Source organism: Rhipicephalus sanguineus, chromosome 2 (genome assembly GCF_013339695.2).
Source record: "Rhipicephalus sanguineus isolate Rsan-2018 chromosome 2, BIME_Rsan_1.4, whole genome shotgun sequence".
Taxonomy (NCBI): Eukaryota; Metazoa; Arthropoda; class Arachnida; order Ixodida; family Ixodidae; genus Rhipicephalus; species Rhipicephalus sanguineus.
The window spans coordinates 182,840,337-182,859,792 of NC_051177.1; the positions used below are offsets into that span (position 1 = coordinate 182,840,337).

The 19,456-nt window shown below is 44.3% G+C and overlaps 4 non-coding genes across 4 annotated transcripts; 2 read left to right on the forward strand and 2 right to left on the reverse strand.

Annotated features, from left to right (window-relative positions):
- The first annotated feature begins 1,124 nt into the window (after positions 1 to 1,124).
- Positions 1,125 to 1,195, forward strand: Trnag-gcc (transfer RNA glycine (anticodon GCC)). The gene has a single exon. It is a non-coding gene; the product is annotated as a tRNA-Gly (tRNA).
- Positions 1,196 to 6,117: 4,922 nt separating this feature from the next.
- On the reverse strand, positions 6,118 to 6,188 carry Trnag-gcc (transfer RNA glycine (anticodon GCC)). The gene has a single exon. It is a non-coding gene; the product is annotated as a tRNA-Gly (tRNA).
- Positions 6,189 to 7,635: 1,447 nt separating this feature from the next.
- On the forward strand, positions 7,636 to 7,706 carry Trnag-gcc (transfer RNA glycine (anticodon GCC)). Its single transcript has one exon. It is a non-coding gene; the product is annotated as a tRNA-Gly (tRNA).
- A 4,370-nt stretch (positions 7,707 to 12,076) lies between these two features.
- On the reverse strand, positions 12,077 to 12,147 carry Trnag-gcc (transfer RNA glycine (anticodon GCC)). The gene has a single exon. It is a non-coding gene; the product is annotated as a tRNA-Gly (tRNA).
- Between the last annotated feature and the right edge of the window lie 7,309 nt (positions 12,148 to 19,456).

Genomic DNA, 19,456 nt, shown 5'->3' on the forward strand with positions numbered 1-19,456 from the left:
CAGGGTTATGGCTATGCAGACTCCGCCACCGCCGGTCTGCGCCTTCCAGAGGAGTGACGCCGTAGCCTTGGCAGACGTATTGGCGCCAGCGCGCGCGCAGCTATTCGCCTTCGCTGTGCGCTCGCCGTCTGACACTGTGCTGGAGCCGCTTGATAGCGCTCTGACTGGCGTTTGCAGGTGGGTAACGCCATGGAGAAGGAAAGTGCAAATGCTGCTCGACGGCGCAGAAGAGCCGAGAAGCTTATCTCATCGGATCCCGAAGTAGTTGCCTGGCAATTAGCGGTTCAGCGTACGAAGAATGAACAGAAGAAGGCTAATAATCCTAGACAATCTGGAAAGCTAAGAATAATAAGCTGAACCTTTGCTAACGCTACGAATATCCCGAGGTAGCCGAGCTAAGCCACTGCAAATTTTTTTGCTTGTACCCGAGTATAGAACCTTCTGTTCTAATGCACTCTATATCCCAGGAAAACAACCGTATACCAAAGGTTCACGCGTGCTTCTGTGAAGCACGTCACCGCTTCATGTTCATTTTGGTATCCATTCCGAAGCTTGTCCTCTGTCAGAGTCGATCAGGGGGAGGGGGGAGCTGCAATGAAACTGCCCCCCCCCCCCGGTGTTATGGGGAACCCTGCGCACGCCTAAGTTGGCTCTATTTCCGTTTCTTCATGTGCTTCTCATTAACAGCAACTCGAGCCACCTCGAATACCCTTGTTATTATCGCTAACCGAGAGCTTTCATGCGACACCGCGAGAGCACGGGCAAAGCACGTACGTTTCAAGAAAGCAGCGTGTTAACATTTTCCGCTAATAAAGATTCAGCGATGATTTGTACGTGTGGTGGACGCTATGAGGGTTTGCTCTGTATGCATGTTGTTATACGGTGAATGATTTGATTTTTATTTCCTGCCGTCTTTCAATCGGGAGGGGGGTGGGGAGAGCTCGAAAAGCGATAGCAATGAGCGCACAATTTTGATTGAGCGCACATGTTTTATTCGCTACAGAAGATGCGCGCTTTCCTGCGTGCAAGTCTTCAGAACGACCTTGATGCAAACAATGCAGCAGCTGGCCGTTGGACTGCGAGACGCGCTATCTGCTGACTAGAAAAGAACGCACGTCTCGTCGGCGGCGGTGGTTCAGTGGTAGAATACTCGCCTGCCACGCTGGTGGCCCGGGTTCGATTCCCGGCCGACGCAAGCTTTTTTTTATTTACTAACACATTCTTTCTTGAAGCTGACTGTCTGATCACCCTTCATTTTTTTTCCTGTCTCGTGAAATTGTCTATCTCATTACATTTGCGGAATTAAGGTCCTCTATGTCTGTTATTTTCATTTTTCGGTGAGATTTGCAGGAAGCAGGTGATTCGCGTTAGTCTTGGACATTGTCATCGAACAAAACAAAAAGCAAAGAAGAGCGTGTCATCCTAATTGTCGAACTGAATTCGCCGATAACATGTAAGCGTTCCGAAAGTTTTATAAAGACCCTGCTTTCTCCTTGTTTCTCCGGGGTTTTCCTGTAGGAGAAAAACACCTAGAAACACTGAACAATATTGTAAGCAAACCTTGTCCCTTCAATTGTACAGGCATTCCTCTCAATCAACGCCCACAGTGTAATTTTTAGGAAGATATTTACGTTCTTAAAGCACCATTTACTCTCTATTTAACGTACTTTTCGCATCTGGACGAGCCAGGTATACACGCCCACACGGGCGCAACACTCATTTCATAAAAAAAGCAACAGGCGTACAGTTAAGGTATGCAGTAGAGTCGTAGGTAGGCAACCAAAATGTCGACCCCTTCTATTTTTACGCATTCTTTCTGCAATTCTTGCTTATTTAGCACTGCCCTCCCAAACTGAAAGAAGGAACCACCTAGCTCCATGCACACAAAGTTTTGCGGGCACGTGCTTTCCGTCTTTTGCGTCCTTTTATGGTTCACCAAACTAGTGCTAAATGCAAAAGTGGCCCTTTAACAATTCAGCCTGGCTAGATATTTTTCGTACTTACTGACTTATCTTACTTTCATTCTCTTCTTACCGACAAGATATTTCTTTCTTATATTTTTCTTAACCTACGTGGTCATTACCTTGCATTTTAAAACATGACGGAAAGGGTCCGACTGAGTGAATGTATGAGGCAGACTTGGCGACCCCCTTACATGATAAGATAGTCTGTAACCGTAGTATACGTTATAACCGAGCGGTGTCGATAGTGCGTCCCGTTGCGTCATGTGTGACGAAGTGTGACAAGCATCATAGTGACCATCATCATAACAGCATTCTGTTAGCACTGCAGGACAAATGACTGACACATCGATATTAATTTTCTTGCGCTTTGCGTGGGCACGTAGATCTAATTTGTATACCTGGATATTTATCTCACGACATGTATAGTCGCAAGCACGCTCAGTGCGAACACCAGAGGGCGTGCCACACGCTACTATCGGTGACGCCTATAACTAGTACAGACGCGAGGCTATGCGTATGCATAGCGGGTTAGCGGCGAGACTATTTTACCTTCATCCGCACCAAGTCATTTCAGCGCACATTCCGCGAAGGTGTTCGCTGGTGACGTGATGTGCACGATAGAAAAATAACGACGCCATTAATGAACTGCAAAGCTTCGCGCCGGTATACGCAGGCGCCGCTAATAGTACCGTGCATGTGCCACGCGCCCCCGTGTTGAGGAGCCGTTTTAACAGCATGCGTCTTTTAGATGTGAAGCATCTTATAGCGGAGTTCAATTCGGTGGTGGTGTGCGGCGTGACCACCCTCACTGCGCATGTGCAAGCCCTCTCCACACATCTCGTCTCCCTCTTCCCTCCCCTGTCCCCTACCCCTCTCCACTTCCCATTACCTCTCCCCTTTTCTCCTCACCCTCTCCCCATCCCCTCTCCCCTCGCCTTCTCTACTTCCCCTCTACACTCCCCCTCTGAAACGCGGGCTCTACGCGCCGAAATGTTGCTTCGCATCGCTTCATGGTCCCCTTTAGCGGGAGATGGTGTAATTTTTGCAAAATTTTCCGTTTCGCGACATTTCTGTGGACCAGTGGTGAGTGTTTATCCAATTTGTGTGGCACACACGTCGGTGTTTGCCGCCCGTGTGTTCCCTTCTTCATTTTTATTGGACCAGTGGTGGCTATAGTAGGGTTCGCCCAATTTCTGTGGCACATACACACCTGCGCTAAGGGTTTTCTGTTCGCAGAGTTACTGTTCGCGTTACGACTGGCCTAGTTATATGCAGCTGCGCTCTCAAACATCGCTGCCGTGAGCTCGAATACGCACATGACGAGGGACTGGAGAAGCTTGGCCCACTCGTCCTTCTTCGTGTCGGCGTCTTGTGGCTGCAGGCCTAGGAGCGTATACGACTTCGGCTCGGCGTCGGTGCCGTGGAACGCGTGCAGGATCGTCTGAATGTCACGGAACGCCTGCGACATGCAGATCAGATTGAAATTAGAATGTGCTCGTGCTTTATACACCACATATTGTATACGTACATAGAGCTTCTGATTATTTCTTATTTTCCTATTCTTTTATTCTTCCTAATTTCTTGTCTTTGTGTATTTCTTCAATACTACTATCATCATATAAATAAAAAAATGAAACAAAAATGAGATGAGGGCCCGAAAGGGAATCCATGGGGATCAAACAAAGCAGGAAGAATGCATCAGCAAACCTTGTTGTTAGATGGGCGCTTTTAATTAGTAGTTGGTGTGGCATAGAGGTGTCGCAAAAAACGTGGATACAGAATAAAGCAAAGAAAAACAACAACAACAACAATATCAAACAACAACAACATCAGCAACAACAACAAAAGCAACAAAAACAACAACAACAAACACAACAGACGCGAATGAAACTAAACATTAATTTGTGCAGAAAGGACACTAACGCTTGCAAGAATCTTGAGATTTGTGTATTCATGCATGGGTTACACATTGGGGGAATTCTCGCTCCTTGATTATGTAGGTATTTGCTTTAACATTTTATTCGTTTTAATTCACTTTTGCACTTGATCCACTGTTAATGCACATTTCATTCACTTGTATGCTCGTCGTGCATTACTTTTTATACATATATGGTTCACTTCAATTAAAATTTCATTCCACTTATGCGCTAATTATCACGGCTAATCACTTGGCATACCCTTACTCCAATAAGTAACACCCCATCCCCCCTTCATAGCTTTCTCCACCGCACTCGCTGTTTCACAAACTCCGGGATCGGCCCACCTGACTTCGCTTTTCACTCTCTAGCCGTGTAAGGCTTTCGCCGTAATAAGCACCAGACATAACACGCAACATTAAGGCAGTCCGCTGGTGCAAGTGAAATGACTTGCAGCTTTACATGAAAAGATGCTGCCAAGACATGCCTTCAAATTTTGTCTCTTCGGGACTGTAAGTGCCGGCCTGATTTTAGACTGTGACCGCTTTTGCTGCTTTCGCGGCGCGCTCGGCTTCGAGATCTGGGCCATGAATCGATTACGAATGTCTCAAATCACGTGCGATTTCAAAAAAATTGAGTGTACGTCACGTAGAGTGACACCATACAACGCTTTCATGTAAAGAAATGTCCTCAATCTGGAAATTAATAGATTAATTAACAAGTGTTGTTAATTTGTCATTTCACTGTAACCTAATAGGCGGCAAAGTGTTTCCATCTCGACGTGCAGTTCGTTTGGGAAGACGACAGGAGACTCACCGTGGTAGCATATATAAAATGGTCTCTATTGTAAAACAAATAAAAATAAACACGCTGCACGTGGTACACGTTATTTTGTTAACTTGGTGTATAGCTTATATATTTCTTGCTTAGGTTTTGCTAGCCTGAGAATAAACTGAATAAACAGTTATTAAATTCTTTATTAACAGGAAAAGCTGATACATTGCTTGCTTGAATCATGTTTTAGCCGCGCTCTCGAACTGTCTGTAACGTGAAAGTTCTGGATTAGTGATAATATACGCTTTTAAGGTGGCTGCATTCTTAGTTAATGCGAATAACACAACGCAACGAAAATAGAGCCGACGTTTGTGGATGTAAACGTTGACTTTAGCGGCCCCAATGCCATATTTTCAAGCTGGAGTGTGTCCAGCTGGGTGGACCATCTCCATTTACGTTTATATTCCATCGCTGACGACGATAGTCCAAGTCACTGCGTATTAAAGTAGTTTCCTGCGCCTACATTTCACTGAACAGCGACGCGACACAATTCCGTTAGCGGTGTGAAAACCCAGAAAGCGTCGCAACGCATTGGTTCGAACCAGCACATTGCGACTGAATAAAACTGAATGAGGTAAATTCCGGAGGAAACCATCAGCTTCGAGGAAAACGAGCGAAGCTTCTGAATGTGCGTGTTTGCTCGCGGTATTTAGTCTGGAAGGTGTACTGTTCTCCCTGGTGATGCTTGCGCTTGTGGCATAGGCTATGCTCGCAATTTCATGTTACGATGACCTGACTACTTCCACGGATGTCCTGAAGTTATCATATTACAATGACTTCAGCTTATACCACGTATCAAAGATGCCGCCGCTTCCAAGACGTCATGAAGCGAGTATTACACCGATTCTTTAGTTTTATAAGAACGCGAGCTATAGCATCGCAACAGATGACGCGGCGTTTAGTAATAGGCCTGATTTCAGCCCCCCTTACGCTCATCTGCTGCATCTGTGCAACGTGGGACGTGTTTGCACCCCAGAAACAGACAGTACACGTAGTTCGAGAGCGAACTGTCGTAGGAGCAGAAGCCTTTGTCAGGCCACATGGCCTTTAGCTTCTGCTTCCTTTCTGTTGTAAACAGCAGAAATAAAGTCAATTCAATTCAATTGAAACCAATTCATAAAGAATAATAATAATAATCATAATAATTAGAAGACGGCGTACATCATGCGGACGAAAGGAAGGGCTGCCTCGTATTCATGTGTCGTATCATGTTGTCCTTGCACCAGCATGATTTCTGGACATCTTGTGCGACTCTGCGAACAAGTTCAGTGTAGTGAAGGAGAATCGCACATCACGTCGGCTGGAAAGGAGACACTATATCAGGCCCGAGAAAAAAAGAAATGTCGACTGAGATCGAAGAGCCTCAGGTAAAGCACACGACACAAAAGAAAGATAAAAAGTGTTGCGTCGGCCGGGAATCGAACCCGGGCCACCCGCGTGGCAGGCGAGTATTCTACCACTGAACCACCGACGCCCGCACGTGCGCGTGCATTCGTATAGGAAATTGCCGTTCTTTTCTCAATACCTGGTTCAGTATGTAGGTCACTGAGCCGGCGAGCGCTCGTTCGGAAAGCCCAACGGTAGCTAGCAACCCCAGAGAAACAAAAGCTTCCTTTGTCGCAGAAAACGTAATTCGGCAGAGCGTTGAAAAAGAATGGAGCTTCTCTATTGTATTGCTTCATCGCACTCTGAACAGAATTTCTATTAAGCATATTCATGTCTGCGGCGAACGCCTGCGATGATTCCTTTAACGTGTAGCAGGCATACGGGAGGCGCGCAAGTTTTCAGCTCTGTTGTAGATTCCCGGCTAAGTTAAGTGACCATTCCATTATTATTATTATTATTATTATTATTATTATTATTATTATTATTATTATTATTATTATTATTATTATTATTATTATCCGTCTGTTCGTTGGCAAAAACAAAGAAAAGTTATTTCGTGACCTCGTAACCACATCGCTGTATAGTCACAGAAGTCTTCGGAGACTTCGACAGGCCCGTTTCTTTGTACTTTTCATGGATGTGTACAATAAAGTATTATTATTATTATTATTATTATTATTATTATTATTATTATTATTATTATTATATTATTATTATTATTATTATTATTATTATTATTATTATTATTATTATTATTATTATTATTATAGCGGTAGCTCAGTTGGTAGAGCATCGGACGCGTTATTCGAAGGCCGCAGGTTCGGTCCCTACCCGCGGCAAGTTATCTTTTCGTCCACGTTTCTTTCTTCACATTTACCTTACATTTACTACTAATAACATCCCCTATAGTTTCCTTGGCATTATTGTCTGTTAGTGCTCAATAATATTGTGTATAACAAAGAAAAACGAGCCCTTAAAATTAACACTTCTTTCCTTCATTCTAGCCTCCACAGCGTTGCACCTGATCTATGAAACGGAGTATAAGTTGGCTCTATTTTCGTTTCTTCTTGCGCTTCTCATCAACAGCAACTCGAGCCACCCCGAATACCCTTACTATTATCGCTAACCGAGAGCTTTCATGTGACACTTCGAGAGCACGGGTAAAGCATGTTTCAAGAAAGCAGCGTATTAACATTTTCCGCTAATAAATATTCAACGATGATTTGTAGGTGTGGTTGACGCTTCGAGGGTTTGCTCCGTATGTCTGTTGTTATACGGTGAGTGATTTGATTCTTATTTCCTGCCGTCTTTCGATGGGGAGTGGGGCGGGGAGGGCTCGAACAGCGATAGCAATGACCGCACAATTTTGTTTCAAACCAATGTGTCTTCGCCTCACATGTTTTCTTCGCTGCAGAATATGCGCGATTTCCTTCGTGCAGGTCTTCAGAACTACCTTGATGCAAGCAATGCTGCAGCTGGCCGCTGGACTGCGAGACCCGCCATCTGCTGAATACAAAAGAACACGTTTCACGTCGGCGTCGGTGGTTCAGTGGTAGAATACTCGCCTGCCACGCCGGTGGCCCGGGTTCGATTCCCGGCCGACGCAAGTTTTTTTTAATTTAAACACATTCTATCTTGAAGCTGACTGTCTAATCACGCTTGATTTTTCTTACTGTCTCGTGAAATTGTCTATCTCATTACATCCCCGGAATTAAGGTCCTCTATTTCTGTTACTTTCATTTTTCTCAATAACGGTGGTGAGATTTGCAGGAAGCATGTGATTCGCGTTAGTATTGCACATCGTCATCGAACAAAACGAAAAATCGAAGAAGAGCGTGTCAGTGCAATTGTCGAAATGATTTCGCCGATAAAAGGCAAGCGTTCCAAAATTTTTCTAACGACCCTATTTTTTCCTTGTTTCTTCGGGGTTTTCCTGTACGAGAAAAGCAGCTAAAAACACTGAACAATATTGTAGGCAAACATTCTCCCTTCAATCGTACAGACATTCTTCTCAATCAACACCAGCAGTGACATCTTTAGGAAGATAATTACGTTCTTAAAACACCATTTACTCTCTATATAATGTACTTTTCGCATCTGGACGAGCCAGGTATACACGCCCACATAAATGGGGACAACAGTGATTTCATACAAAAATGAACAGGCGCACAGTTACAGTACGCAGTGGAGTCGTAGGTAGGCAACTAAAAAGTCGACCCGTTCTATTTTGACGCGTTCTTTCTGCGTTTCTTGCTTATTCAGCACTGCCCTCCTAATCTTAAAGAATGAACCACCTAGCCCCATGAACACGAAGTTCTGCTAGCGCATGCTTTCCCTCTTTCGCCTCTTTTTAAGGTTCACCAAGAGAGCGCTCAACGCAAAAGTGGCCCTTTTATTACTCAGCTTGACTAGACGTGTTTCGTACTTACTAACTTATCTTACTCTCATTCTCTTCTTACTGACAAGATATTTTTTTACTTATGTTCTTAACCATTTGGCCATGACCTTGCACATTAAAATATGACGGAAAGGGTCCGACTAAGTGAATGCATGAGGATGATAAGAAGGCGGGAGCCCCCCCCCCCCCCCCTCTCTCCTTGCTCATGCCTATGAGCGGGAGGTAAAACGCGAACCTGAAACCTCCCGTCGGATTGTCTTTTCTGGCTTAACCTGGCATTGCGCCCTGTATGGCTGGCCTTCCTCGTGTTCAAGATGTGTAATTTACATGCACTTAACATTTGACTTTGGCGTTGCTTTGAAGTCGAAAATTTGCGCAACTGACGTTACTGTAATGTACGGAAGAAATGTTCGCGTAGAATGCTGAGGGCTAAGTAGGATCAGCTTCAGACAGCATCACAATAAAAGCTAGCAGGCGATGCGTTCTCTGATTGGTCCTCATTTCCGCACGGATTAGCTGTCTTGCGCTTAGTCCTGCAGATGCACACATATGTGCGCACACGCCTTGTGGCGCTGAGTCAATTTCAACTGGAGAAAACAAGCGGTCACGCACGAAACACAAATACACATAGGTTCAAGAGAAATGTTTTTCCGAGGAACATACAATGTCTGGAAGAGGCTGCGTGAGCGTATTTCGTAGAATCGTTGGCCCGGATACAATGCAGTCGGCAGCCCATGTTGTTACGTGAGTGTTAAGGACTTGTAGATCGATGTCGTGTGTTGTGTAATATAAGAGAAAAAAATAAAGTAAATGGAGATGAGGAAGCCAACGAACAACGAGCATGATTAACGACCATTGTCACGAGACGGCACGCACCGTGAGACTTGAAAGAACGGAATGTCAAGACGAGTTCACCCGGTGTATTAAAGGCAAAAGTTTGGCAATGTACTTATGTAAAACAGGTTATTTTGTGCATTTTCGAACAAGTTGTGAATAAACGTAAGAGCTGGAAACACACACAAAGACCGCAAACTGTGGTCGCTCTTACATTTGCCTATGACGCTACATTGTATAGACGATCTTAAATAAGACATATGGGCGCCGCAACCTTGGGCTGTTAAACGAATGTTTTCTTAGTTTTGTATATTGCGATGTAAATTATAAGGTCAGGAAGCGTTGAATGCACCCCACCAACCGTTTTCATGTGTGTACGTCGACCGTAGCGCTGTTTCGTTTAGTTGTTCAACATGCAGAATGGCAAGTTTAACAGCACAATATGGCGGCACCGAAATGAATCCGTAAACAATGTCGATATTGCGTCACGTTGCGTCGTGTGTGACGAAGTGTGTCACGCATCGTCCTGGCCATCATCACAACAATATTATATTCGCACTGCAGGACAAAGGACTCACACATCAATATACATTTTCTTTCGCTGTGCGTGGGCACATAGGTCTAATTTGTACACCTGCAAATTTATCTCATCACACGTGCAGCCGTAAGTACGCTTATCGCGAACACGAGAGGGCGTGCCACACGCTACTATTGGTGGCGCCTACTAGTTCAAACGCGAGGCTAGGCACATGCACAGCGAGTTTGCGGTGATACTATTTTAACCATGCGCATCGCGTTACCTCATCGAAGCATTCGTCGAAGGTGCTGACTGGTGGCGCAATACGCGCGATGGAAAGATAACCACACCATTAATGAACTGCGCAGATGCAGAGCTTCGCGCAGGCGCCGCAGGCGCCGCTAATAGCCCCGTGCGGCACGCGCCTCGTGTCAACACCGTGCACCTATGTTCCTGAACACTTCCGTGTTCAGTAGCCCTTTTAACAGCGTGCGTCTGTTCGTCAAATTCTCCGTTTCGCGACATTTTAGTGGACCAGTGGTAAGTGTTTATCCCATTTGTGTGACACACACGTTTGTGTATGCCGCTCCTGTGTTCCAGAATACGAACTCGCCCAACGCTCAGTTCTTCTTACCTGTGTTCCCTTCTTCATTTTTATTGGACGAGTTGTGGCTATAGTAGGGTTTGCCCAATTTTCGTGGCACATATGCACCTACGCTGAGGGATTTCTGTTCGTAGAGTTGCTGTTCGCGTTACGACTGGCCTATGGTTATATATACACCTTCGCTGTCAAACATCGCTGCTGTGAGCTCTGATACGCACGTGACGAGGGTCTGGAGAAGCTGGGCCCACAGGTCCATCTTGGTGCCGGCGTCTTGTGGCTGCAGGCCAAGGAGCGTGTACGACTTCTCCTTGGCGTCGGTGCTGTGGAACTCATGCAGCATCGTCTGAATGTCCCGGAACGCCTGCGACGTGCATGTGAGGTTGAAAACAGAGGAGTCCACGAGAGGGAATCCATGGGGATCAAACAAAGAACGAAGAATGCATCAGCAAACCTTGTTGTTAGATGGGCGATTTTGATGAGTAGTTTTAGTGCCGTAGAAGTGGCGCGGAAAACGTGGATACAGGAAAAAGTCAAAGAAAGAAAAAAAAAATAGATGCGAAGAAAACTTACTATTACTTTGAACAGAAAGGACACTAACGCTTGAAGGAATCTTGAGACCTGTGTGTTCATGCATGGGCTACACATCGGCAGAATTCTCGCTCTTTGAATATACAGGTATCTGCTTTAACATTTTGTTCGGTTTAATTCACTTTTACACTTGATCCACTCTTAATGCACATTTCATTCCCTTGCATGCTCGTCCTACATTAATTCTAATACGCCCGTGATTTCCCTAGATGAAAATTTCATTCATTTTATGCGCTAATTAGTACTTCTAATTACTTCAAATACCCTTCATATACAATAAGTAGCAGCCCCCCCCCCCTTCATAGCTTTCTCCACCGCACTCGCCGTTTCACAAACTCCGGGATCGGCCCACCTGACTTTGTCACTCTCTAGCCGTGTAAGGCTTTCGCCGTAATAAGCACCAAACAGAACACGCAACATTAGGCCAGTCCTCTGGTGCAAGTGAAATGACTTGCAGCTTTGCATGAGAAGATGCTGCTGCGACATGCCTTCAAATTTCGTTTCTTCGTCAAAGTGCCAGTGTGACTTCAGATTGCGGCCGCCTTTCTGCGCTCCCGGCTCGCTCGGCTTCGATATCTGGACCATGAATCGACTACGAACGTCTCAAATTCTAAAAATTGAGTATACGCCATGTAGAGTGACACCATACAACGTTTTCATATAAAGAAATGTCCTCAATCATGAAATAATAAATTAATTAACAAGTGTTGTTTATTAGTTCCCTGTAACCTTAAAGGCGGCAAAGTGTTTCTGCCTCGACGTGCAGTTCGTTTGGGAAGACGACAGGAGACTCACCATGATAGCATATATAAACAAGTCTTTATTGTCAAAAAAATAAACAATAATAAATAAAAAATGAAAATAAACACGCTGCAAATGGTACGCGTTATATTGTGAACTTGGAAGTAGAGCTTTTATGTTTCTTGCCTACGTTCCTTAGGTGCCTGAAAAAAAGTAGTCAGATAGCAACAGTTGTGACCTCATCCTACGTGAAAATTAAATGTTAGCTGCAAAAAAAAAAAAAAAAAAAAAACCTGCGTCGGCCGGGAATCGAACCCGGGCCACCCGCGTGGCAGGCGAGTATTCTACCACTGAACCACCGACGCTTTTTTTTTTTTTTTTTTCTTTATTGCCTCACAAAGAATTTTCATACACTAATCGTAAACCAGGGAAAAGTACAGTGATACACCATCAGCTGTTAGCTGACTACATCTTAAAACTTTGGCATGTGTAACAACAACTCCACTCTGGGAACCCACTCCGGTACATCCATCTGCACTTTCTGCATTTCGACAAAACGAGAGACACATTCGCAAAAGTAATCGCGAACAGGTCTGACTTCCACATCGGCATTGTGAAAGGCCGTTCGGGTTTGCCATATACTATGCAGGCCCAGGAGCATAATAAGGTCGTAAGGTACGCCATCTTCATTTTCAACCGAGAGAAACCGGATTCCATGTGAGTTTAACGGTAGCTTCTTTTTTAGAGTTCTTTGTAATATGTCCCAAAAAAACACCCCACTCCAGCAGTCTAGGAAAACGTGTTCAATTGTCTCTGGTTTTTTGCATAGAAAACAATCTGGGCCCCATGGTACAAATAAGCCTTTATCTTCCAACCATGTTTTAACTGGTAAAGTGCCGGTGTGCAATTTAAAGAAAAATGTTTTAACTCCTGGGGCTACGAGCATTCTTTTCACGCGTTTAAGTACATCTTGGCCTGGGCCTGCAGAATATAGCTCACGATACAACGGTACAGGCAATAAAATATCCACAAGGTCTTTATACAATTTTCTACGTGACACCTCAGTCAAGTATTCAAATGAAAAACGCGCTGACAAGAAATGGAATGATGAAACAACTTCTTTAAGATAGCCCCTTATGGGTCCTTGCACACTTTGTGACGAAACTATGAAACCCGATAAGACTCTACACAGCCTCAGTTGTATGACTGTCCTCAGAAAAGGGTCATCTGTATCACGAAGGAAAAGAAAACGATTGACGAGTTGACGTATGTACATATGCGTTAAACCAAGCCCCCCATCTCGTACTTTCCTGAAAAGATTCGTGCGACTTGATTTTTCCCACACAGAGCTCCAAATGAAGACCGCAAATACTCTGTGTATTTTTTGAACGTTTATTCTACTGCAATGTAACACTTGCATTACGTACCATAGCTTGCTTACTAGAAACAAGTTGCACGTTGTGGCCCGCGCGAATATTGACATACCCCAACCCTTCCATTTGTCTGTCTTATCTCGTAATACCTCTGTTTCTTTTTTCCAATATGACTCGCTGTCACTGTAGTTCTCCAGCGGCACTCCTAAATACTTTGCTGGCATTTCTTGCCACTGAATGTTCATAAAATACCTTGGTGTGACGTCCCATTCCCCATGCCAGAAACCAAGACATTTATCCCAATTTACGGCGCTACCACTTACTTGGCAAAAACTTTTGACGGCATTGACGGCATGCATTATACTGTCATAGCTGGTACAGAAAACTGCGATGTCATCTGCGTAAGCAAGAAGGCTAACTTCAGCCTTATGTAAATTAAATCCGCGTATCGAGGTGTTCTTAATTACGCTTAAACAGAATGGTTCAATAAAAATGGCGAATAGTAGGGGCGACAGTGGGCATCCCTGTCTTACTGATCGAAGCACCGGTATACGCTCACCCACTGATTTATTTATAACCAGTCGTGTTGTGCATCCTGTGTAAGCCATTCGCACTCCGTCGCATATCAAACTACCAACGTTCACATACTCAAGTATTGAAAGAAGCAGGTCATGTGGCACACGGTCAAATGCTTTCTCAAGGTCAATTTGCAACATGGCAACATTGAGATTCATCGCGTCACAGCATTCAAGAATTGATCGTGCTTTGTGTATGTTAGTCATTATTTTCCTTCCCTTTATCCCGCAAGTTTGGTGGGGGCCAACCAGTTTTTTCATAGCTGTCTGTAATCTCTTTGCCAATACTTTCATTAATATCTTATAGTCTACATTAGTTAAGCTAATTGGTCTATATGCCGTGACACTTCGTAATTTCATCGGATCTTCTGTTTTTGGTATTAAAACCGTGTGAGCTGACAAAAAAGATGGCGTTAAACGTTTATTTTCAAAAGCCTCATTAAATACCTCCGCCAAAAAAGGCGCGATCACGTCTTTGAATGCCTTGTACACTGCAGCACTTAAGCCATCCGGTCCCGGAGACTTGCCATTATTTAAACTATCAATCGCCTTTCTAATTTCTCCCTCTGTAATAGGCATTTCTAAAATTTCCTTTCTTTCATCTTCCAGTCTTGGCATCAATGAAATGTACTCACTCTTAAACCGGTCAGCTTCTACGTTACATAACGAAAATAAATCTTTGTAATATTCGAAAAAGATGCCGGCACTGAACCACCGACGCCGACGGTCAACCGATCGGGTAGCTTGGACCAGTGCCAGCAGGAATAGATTAATATAGGTCAGTGAGCGGGCGAGTGCTTGCTTGCAAAAACCCGCTTCCCTGTTGGCAGCAGGGGCGACGCTGTATTCTTCGGTCGCGCAAACCAGTTTGATCGATTATTCAAGAACAATGTAGAGCTATCGCGCGGTGCCGCCCTTTCAAGACGATTTCTATCGTGTATCGTTGTGGACTGTAAAAACCTACGGCATTCCGTTAAGCATTATGTACAACCCATTATATTTCAGTTTTCATTAAAAACAACTTTTATTATATTATTGCCTGCCACTTTATACAGCCCCTTGTACAAAATTTGTACCAAAAATGTAGCACCAGTGAGCTCGCCTATATTACCGTAAAATAGCACGACAATTATCTTCATACGTGCCAATAAAGCACTCATAATTTCTTAATAGATATAGCGCTTGAACTTCAATCGCCTCTTTTTATTTCTTCAATTTATCATGCACTCCTGATTGGAAAGTTCTGGTCTCCTCTTATTGCTGAGTTTGTTACAAACTCGAAACCAACATTTTTCAGGAAGGGACACGAAAAGGATGCATTTCGCGACGATCGGCTCATTACTGGATGAGGAAATCAAGGTTAAAGTTCTATTTTTGGATTTCCCGCCGATGTTTAAGCCCTTACACGTTGATGTGTCGTTGCCTTAATATATTCCTAAACTTCCACGTTGGGTGTCTGGCCCCCATAGAGCACATTGCGGTTCATATTTAGCGACGAAGAGTTATATAAGCCCTAGCATACGTCGTTAAAACCTACAACGTCACAGCGATTTGTTCAGGGCGGCATCGCTACTTGCATATTCTTGTTTCCTGGCTGTGCAAGGGTGTTCTGGAGGCCAGAGTGGCGCTTTAGGTCTTGTGGAAGGGTTCTTTTTAAATGCGACGATCAGATGCCAGCGGCATCCTCTCCTTGTACGTGACCAACATAACTATCCTGGATTTTGTGGCGAAAACAGCTTTTCTCTGCCCAAGCAGGTGGATGAACACGCATATTTATTCGACAATGGCTACTGTACCTGCATATTAATGTTGAATCCTCGATATTCACGCAATTTCACTCTGAGTACACCACGTCACTATGTTAAAATTTTTTTTGTGACGCCACTGTGTAATAAAATTAACGTGACTTTTTGGACAGCTGAGAAGTAGAATATGGTGAAATAGTTCTCATAGAGAGTTGTGCAAATGTGTGACTGCGTATATTCTATAAGAACGTTTTACGTGATGGTGTCGAAGCTAACTTCTGAGATATTGGAGGTGTCTTGCAATGTAAAGGGCATTCGGTCTTAGAAGGACATTTGAGCTTACCCCATTCCTGAGCCGTTGATTGTGTGCGCCAGGAGAAGTGCTGATTCTTAGCCGACCTCTAAAACGAGCGCGCCAGTGTCACACAAGTGGTGGCGCTTGTACAAAGTGCTTAACTGCATTTGAACGTGCGTGCAGTGTACTTAATTATCTGTCTGCATAAACAACATTCTCATCGTCAAGGTATTGACAGGCGTCACAAAACACCTTCGTCCTGACTTGCATTTTGAGTGAGCATGCGAACTCAATTGTGCTGCTACATAACTATGAAAATACGCAGAAAAAGATAAAGGCTGCGTTCCGTGTGGCGAAAAAACATACACTGCATGAGATTATGTAGTATAGGATGAAAAATAAAGACGCAATTCTAGGCATCACATTGAGATGGGATGAAAAACCCCAAGTGGTCAAGATTAATCCATAGTCCCACAACAGCCGTGTATGCGTCATGAGCATATCGTGATTTTGAGAAGTGAAACGGCGGAATTGATTTTCTTTTCATTAAGATGTGTGACATTTCATCAACTGCTTCAATACGTGGTTTAAACACGAGTGTTTGGTTTAAACACGCGGTTAGGCATAGTTGTTCATATAAACTGTATAGTCGGTTATAACCTAACAATAGATAGAAGCTCCAACCGCGAATCCGCGGCGCGCTTGTCAGTGACCTATGTAAGCGAGTCGTGCAAGCTTACGATACGTAAGTGCTTTTACCTTGATAATGTAATTACCACGCGTAGCCAGAACTAAAGGTTCGTCGGTCCTACCTAAAGTATGAGCTTTGGCTAAGAAGTGAAGTTACAACCTCTGATGAAATTTGCTAAGACATTCAAGTTTTCGTCTTGAAACCAGCGACACCAGCATGTGTCTGAAAGCACAAAAAAGTGCTTGATGTCAGATACGAGCGCATGTGATTACAGTAGTTACCTCTGCTTCAACGATGACATGACAGAGAGCTTCGCTGTAGAAAGGGGCGATAGACAGGAATGCCCAGCCACTCCAGTTCTATATGTATTGTCGCTGGATCCCCTCATCAGAAAAGTCGCAATGTGCCCTGATATTCGAGGATTTCCCAAGCCAGACACCCAGGAAATTAAGGTTACTGCCTACGCCGATGATATTTCGATATTTCTAAGAAACAAAACTAGTCAAGCTATAATTCCGGAGCTCTTTGAGCAGTGCTCCGCTCTCTCTGGCTCGTACTTTAATACCTGCAAAAGCAAGGCGATGCGCTTTGGAGCCTTCGCCGACGATCTCCCAGGTGGAGTCCAATTCGTGGACGCTGTTGGAGTTCTCGGACTGATCTTTGAAGAAGGGAGCATTGCAAATAGAACATGGGAAGACGCAGTAGCCAAAACGAGGGAGGTGATGAATAGGGCTTCGCAATACAAGCTGCCACTCGCGGCGAGCGCAGTTGTGGTGAAGACCATGCGCACTACATCGCACACGTTGCGTTGTTGCCGCGCAGTTTCGCACAGCGCCTCAGGACAGTCATGAGAGCCTTCACATAGGAACATAAACCTGCCAAGGTGAAGACTAGTTGCCTCAATCTGTCCGCAGAGCGCGGCGGTCTGGGTCTACCAGATATTAGAATCTTCACTAGAGCACTGGCAGCAAAAACAATCTCTAGGTTGTTCACTGATCCGGAATACCAAGGAAAGAGCCTTCTAATGTACTGTACAACTACTCTAAAGACTACGTTTACAACGGAGAGATACACTAGACCGCAAGCTGAGAGGCCACTAGAGTTTTACAAGACTGTGTGCGACTTGAAGGGCACAGTAGATAAAAAAAAACGGAGGGGAAAGGGTTTGAAGCTAGAAGACAAAGACGGAAGAAGAACGAACCCAAGCCGATGGTGGACATAGAAGAAATGCAAAGTTCCCGAAGTGGTTCACGAATTTGACTGGCTGAGAAGATGGAGAGGGCTACCGACGCGTCCACGCCTCGTAAGGTGGCACGTGGCACCAAATGATGAGTGCGCGAATTGTGGAGAATCCGAGACCGCTAAGCACGCGTTATTCGAATGTGTTGATCCTACGGGTGTATGGCACCTTGTTTGGCACACCTTTGGAGTTAGAGCTGCACCACTATCGCAAAGGAATAACGGCGTGTTTGCCCAGTTGATACCCTCGGTCACATTGTACGCGATCTGGAGACGTCGGTGCCAGGCAGAGGCTCGTCGACAACTACAGCGTGCAGCGTTGCCGGCATTACATCGAATTTATCTAATTGCTTCCAGATACCCAGTTGACGAGCTGGAAGCGAGTGGTGTTGATGCCTTCTTAAGGCGCTGGCACACTCGGTTTTTCGTATTACGTGGGGAAAGACCGGAATTTCCAGCAGCGCCATACAGAGTTCCGAAAAAAAAAAAGTTACCCGACTTACCGTGCTACTCGCCTCCCCCCCCCCCTTTTTGTCTGTTTTTCTTCCCCCCTCCTTGAGAAGTATGATACTTTTTGTTAACATGTTTCTTGTTGTATAGTTGCTTGTTAGCGTAGAGAGTGTGTTACTGCAGCCTGCATAGAACAGCGCCTTGCGTTTGTGTAAGTTATACTGACGCAATTTATAAGTATTAGTTTATAAGCGCCGCTAGCGTTTGCGTATACTGGCCCAATGAACGTTCCTTTGGGGATGGGACATCTTTGGAAGTTTTTTCTGGTCAGGACAGTGATGGCACTGGGCATAGCTTGTAATTATTCATAGGTTGTAACTTGTAAGCTATCAGCTGTTCAGAGTGGAAAGCGCAGTTTGGCTCGGTGATCCTTTTCTAGTACGTGCCATAAACTGCTAAGCGACGAATCACCCCGAATGCTTCTCGTAGTATATTTCACACTGAAGTCTTCGGGCAAGCTGAAACGCCGCGTTATTTAGTACGTTCCCTTCAGTTTCGTGAAGGCCGGAAAATTTGTTATATGTTTAGTGGTTATGTAAATCAGATCGATTGCTTGCCCATTGAATACACTAAGCAATCGTTGTGTTTTGCTTAAACGTCATTCAACCTGCTTAGAAAAAAAAAGAGAGAAGCGATCGACCGAACAAACATATTGTATCCAATTGTTAGTAAATTTTAACTTTTTGCTTATAAAACCTACGCACAGCGTCCAAATGTGTAAGCTGATGTCTAACAAAGCCACTTCTCCATTATAATATATAGTTTTTGTGTATTCTGATAAAAGAAGCTTAAGATGGAAATTTGAACTCCGTACTTTAGGCCACCTGGAATATCGTAACCATGGCGTCCACAAGTGTTTTGTGCCCATTGGTAAGCTTTGAATCAAATAGTTAGCATTTGTGTGGCACTGCTAAAATGGTGGCCCTTATTTTCTCTATGTCGGCTGCATTTTGAAAAATTCAATTTTTTTTGTGGCCTTGTGTAACCTTTGCGCTGTCGTTAAACTTATGCGCTTAGACTTGAATTGAGACCTTCATTATACGAGTCATTCTTGGAAACCGTACACGAAATACACATGCAATTTATGAATGATCGATAGGTAGAGCTATCGGTATAGTTCTTGATTAGCTTGTGAAATTTTACATTGTGCTTGATATTTCTGAAGTCGCTCTCATGAATTTCCGCCGAACAGCAAGTTCAAATGAAATTGCGTATTAAAAAAATTAATTGTAAAGTAGAAAAAGCT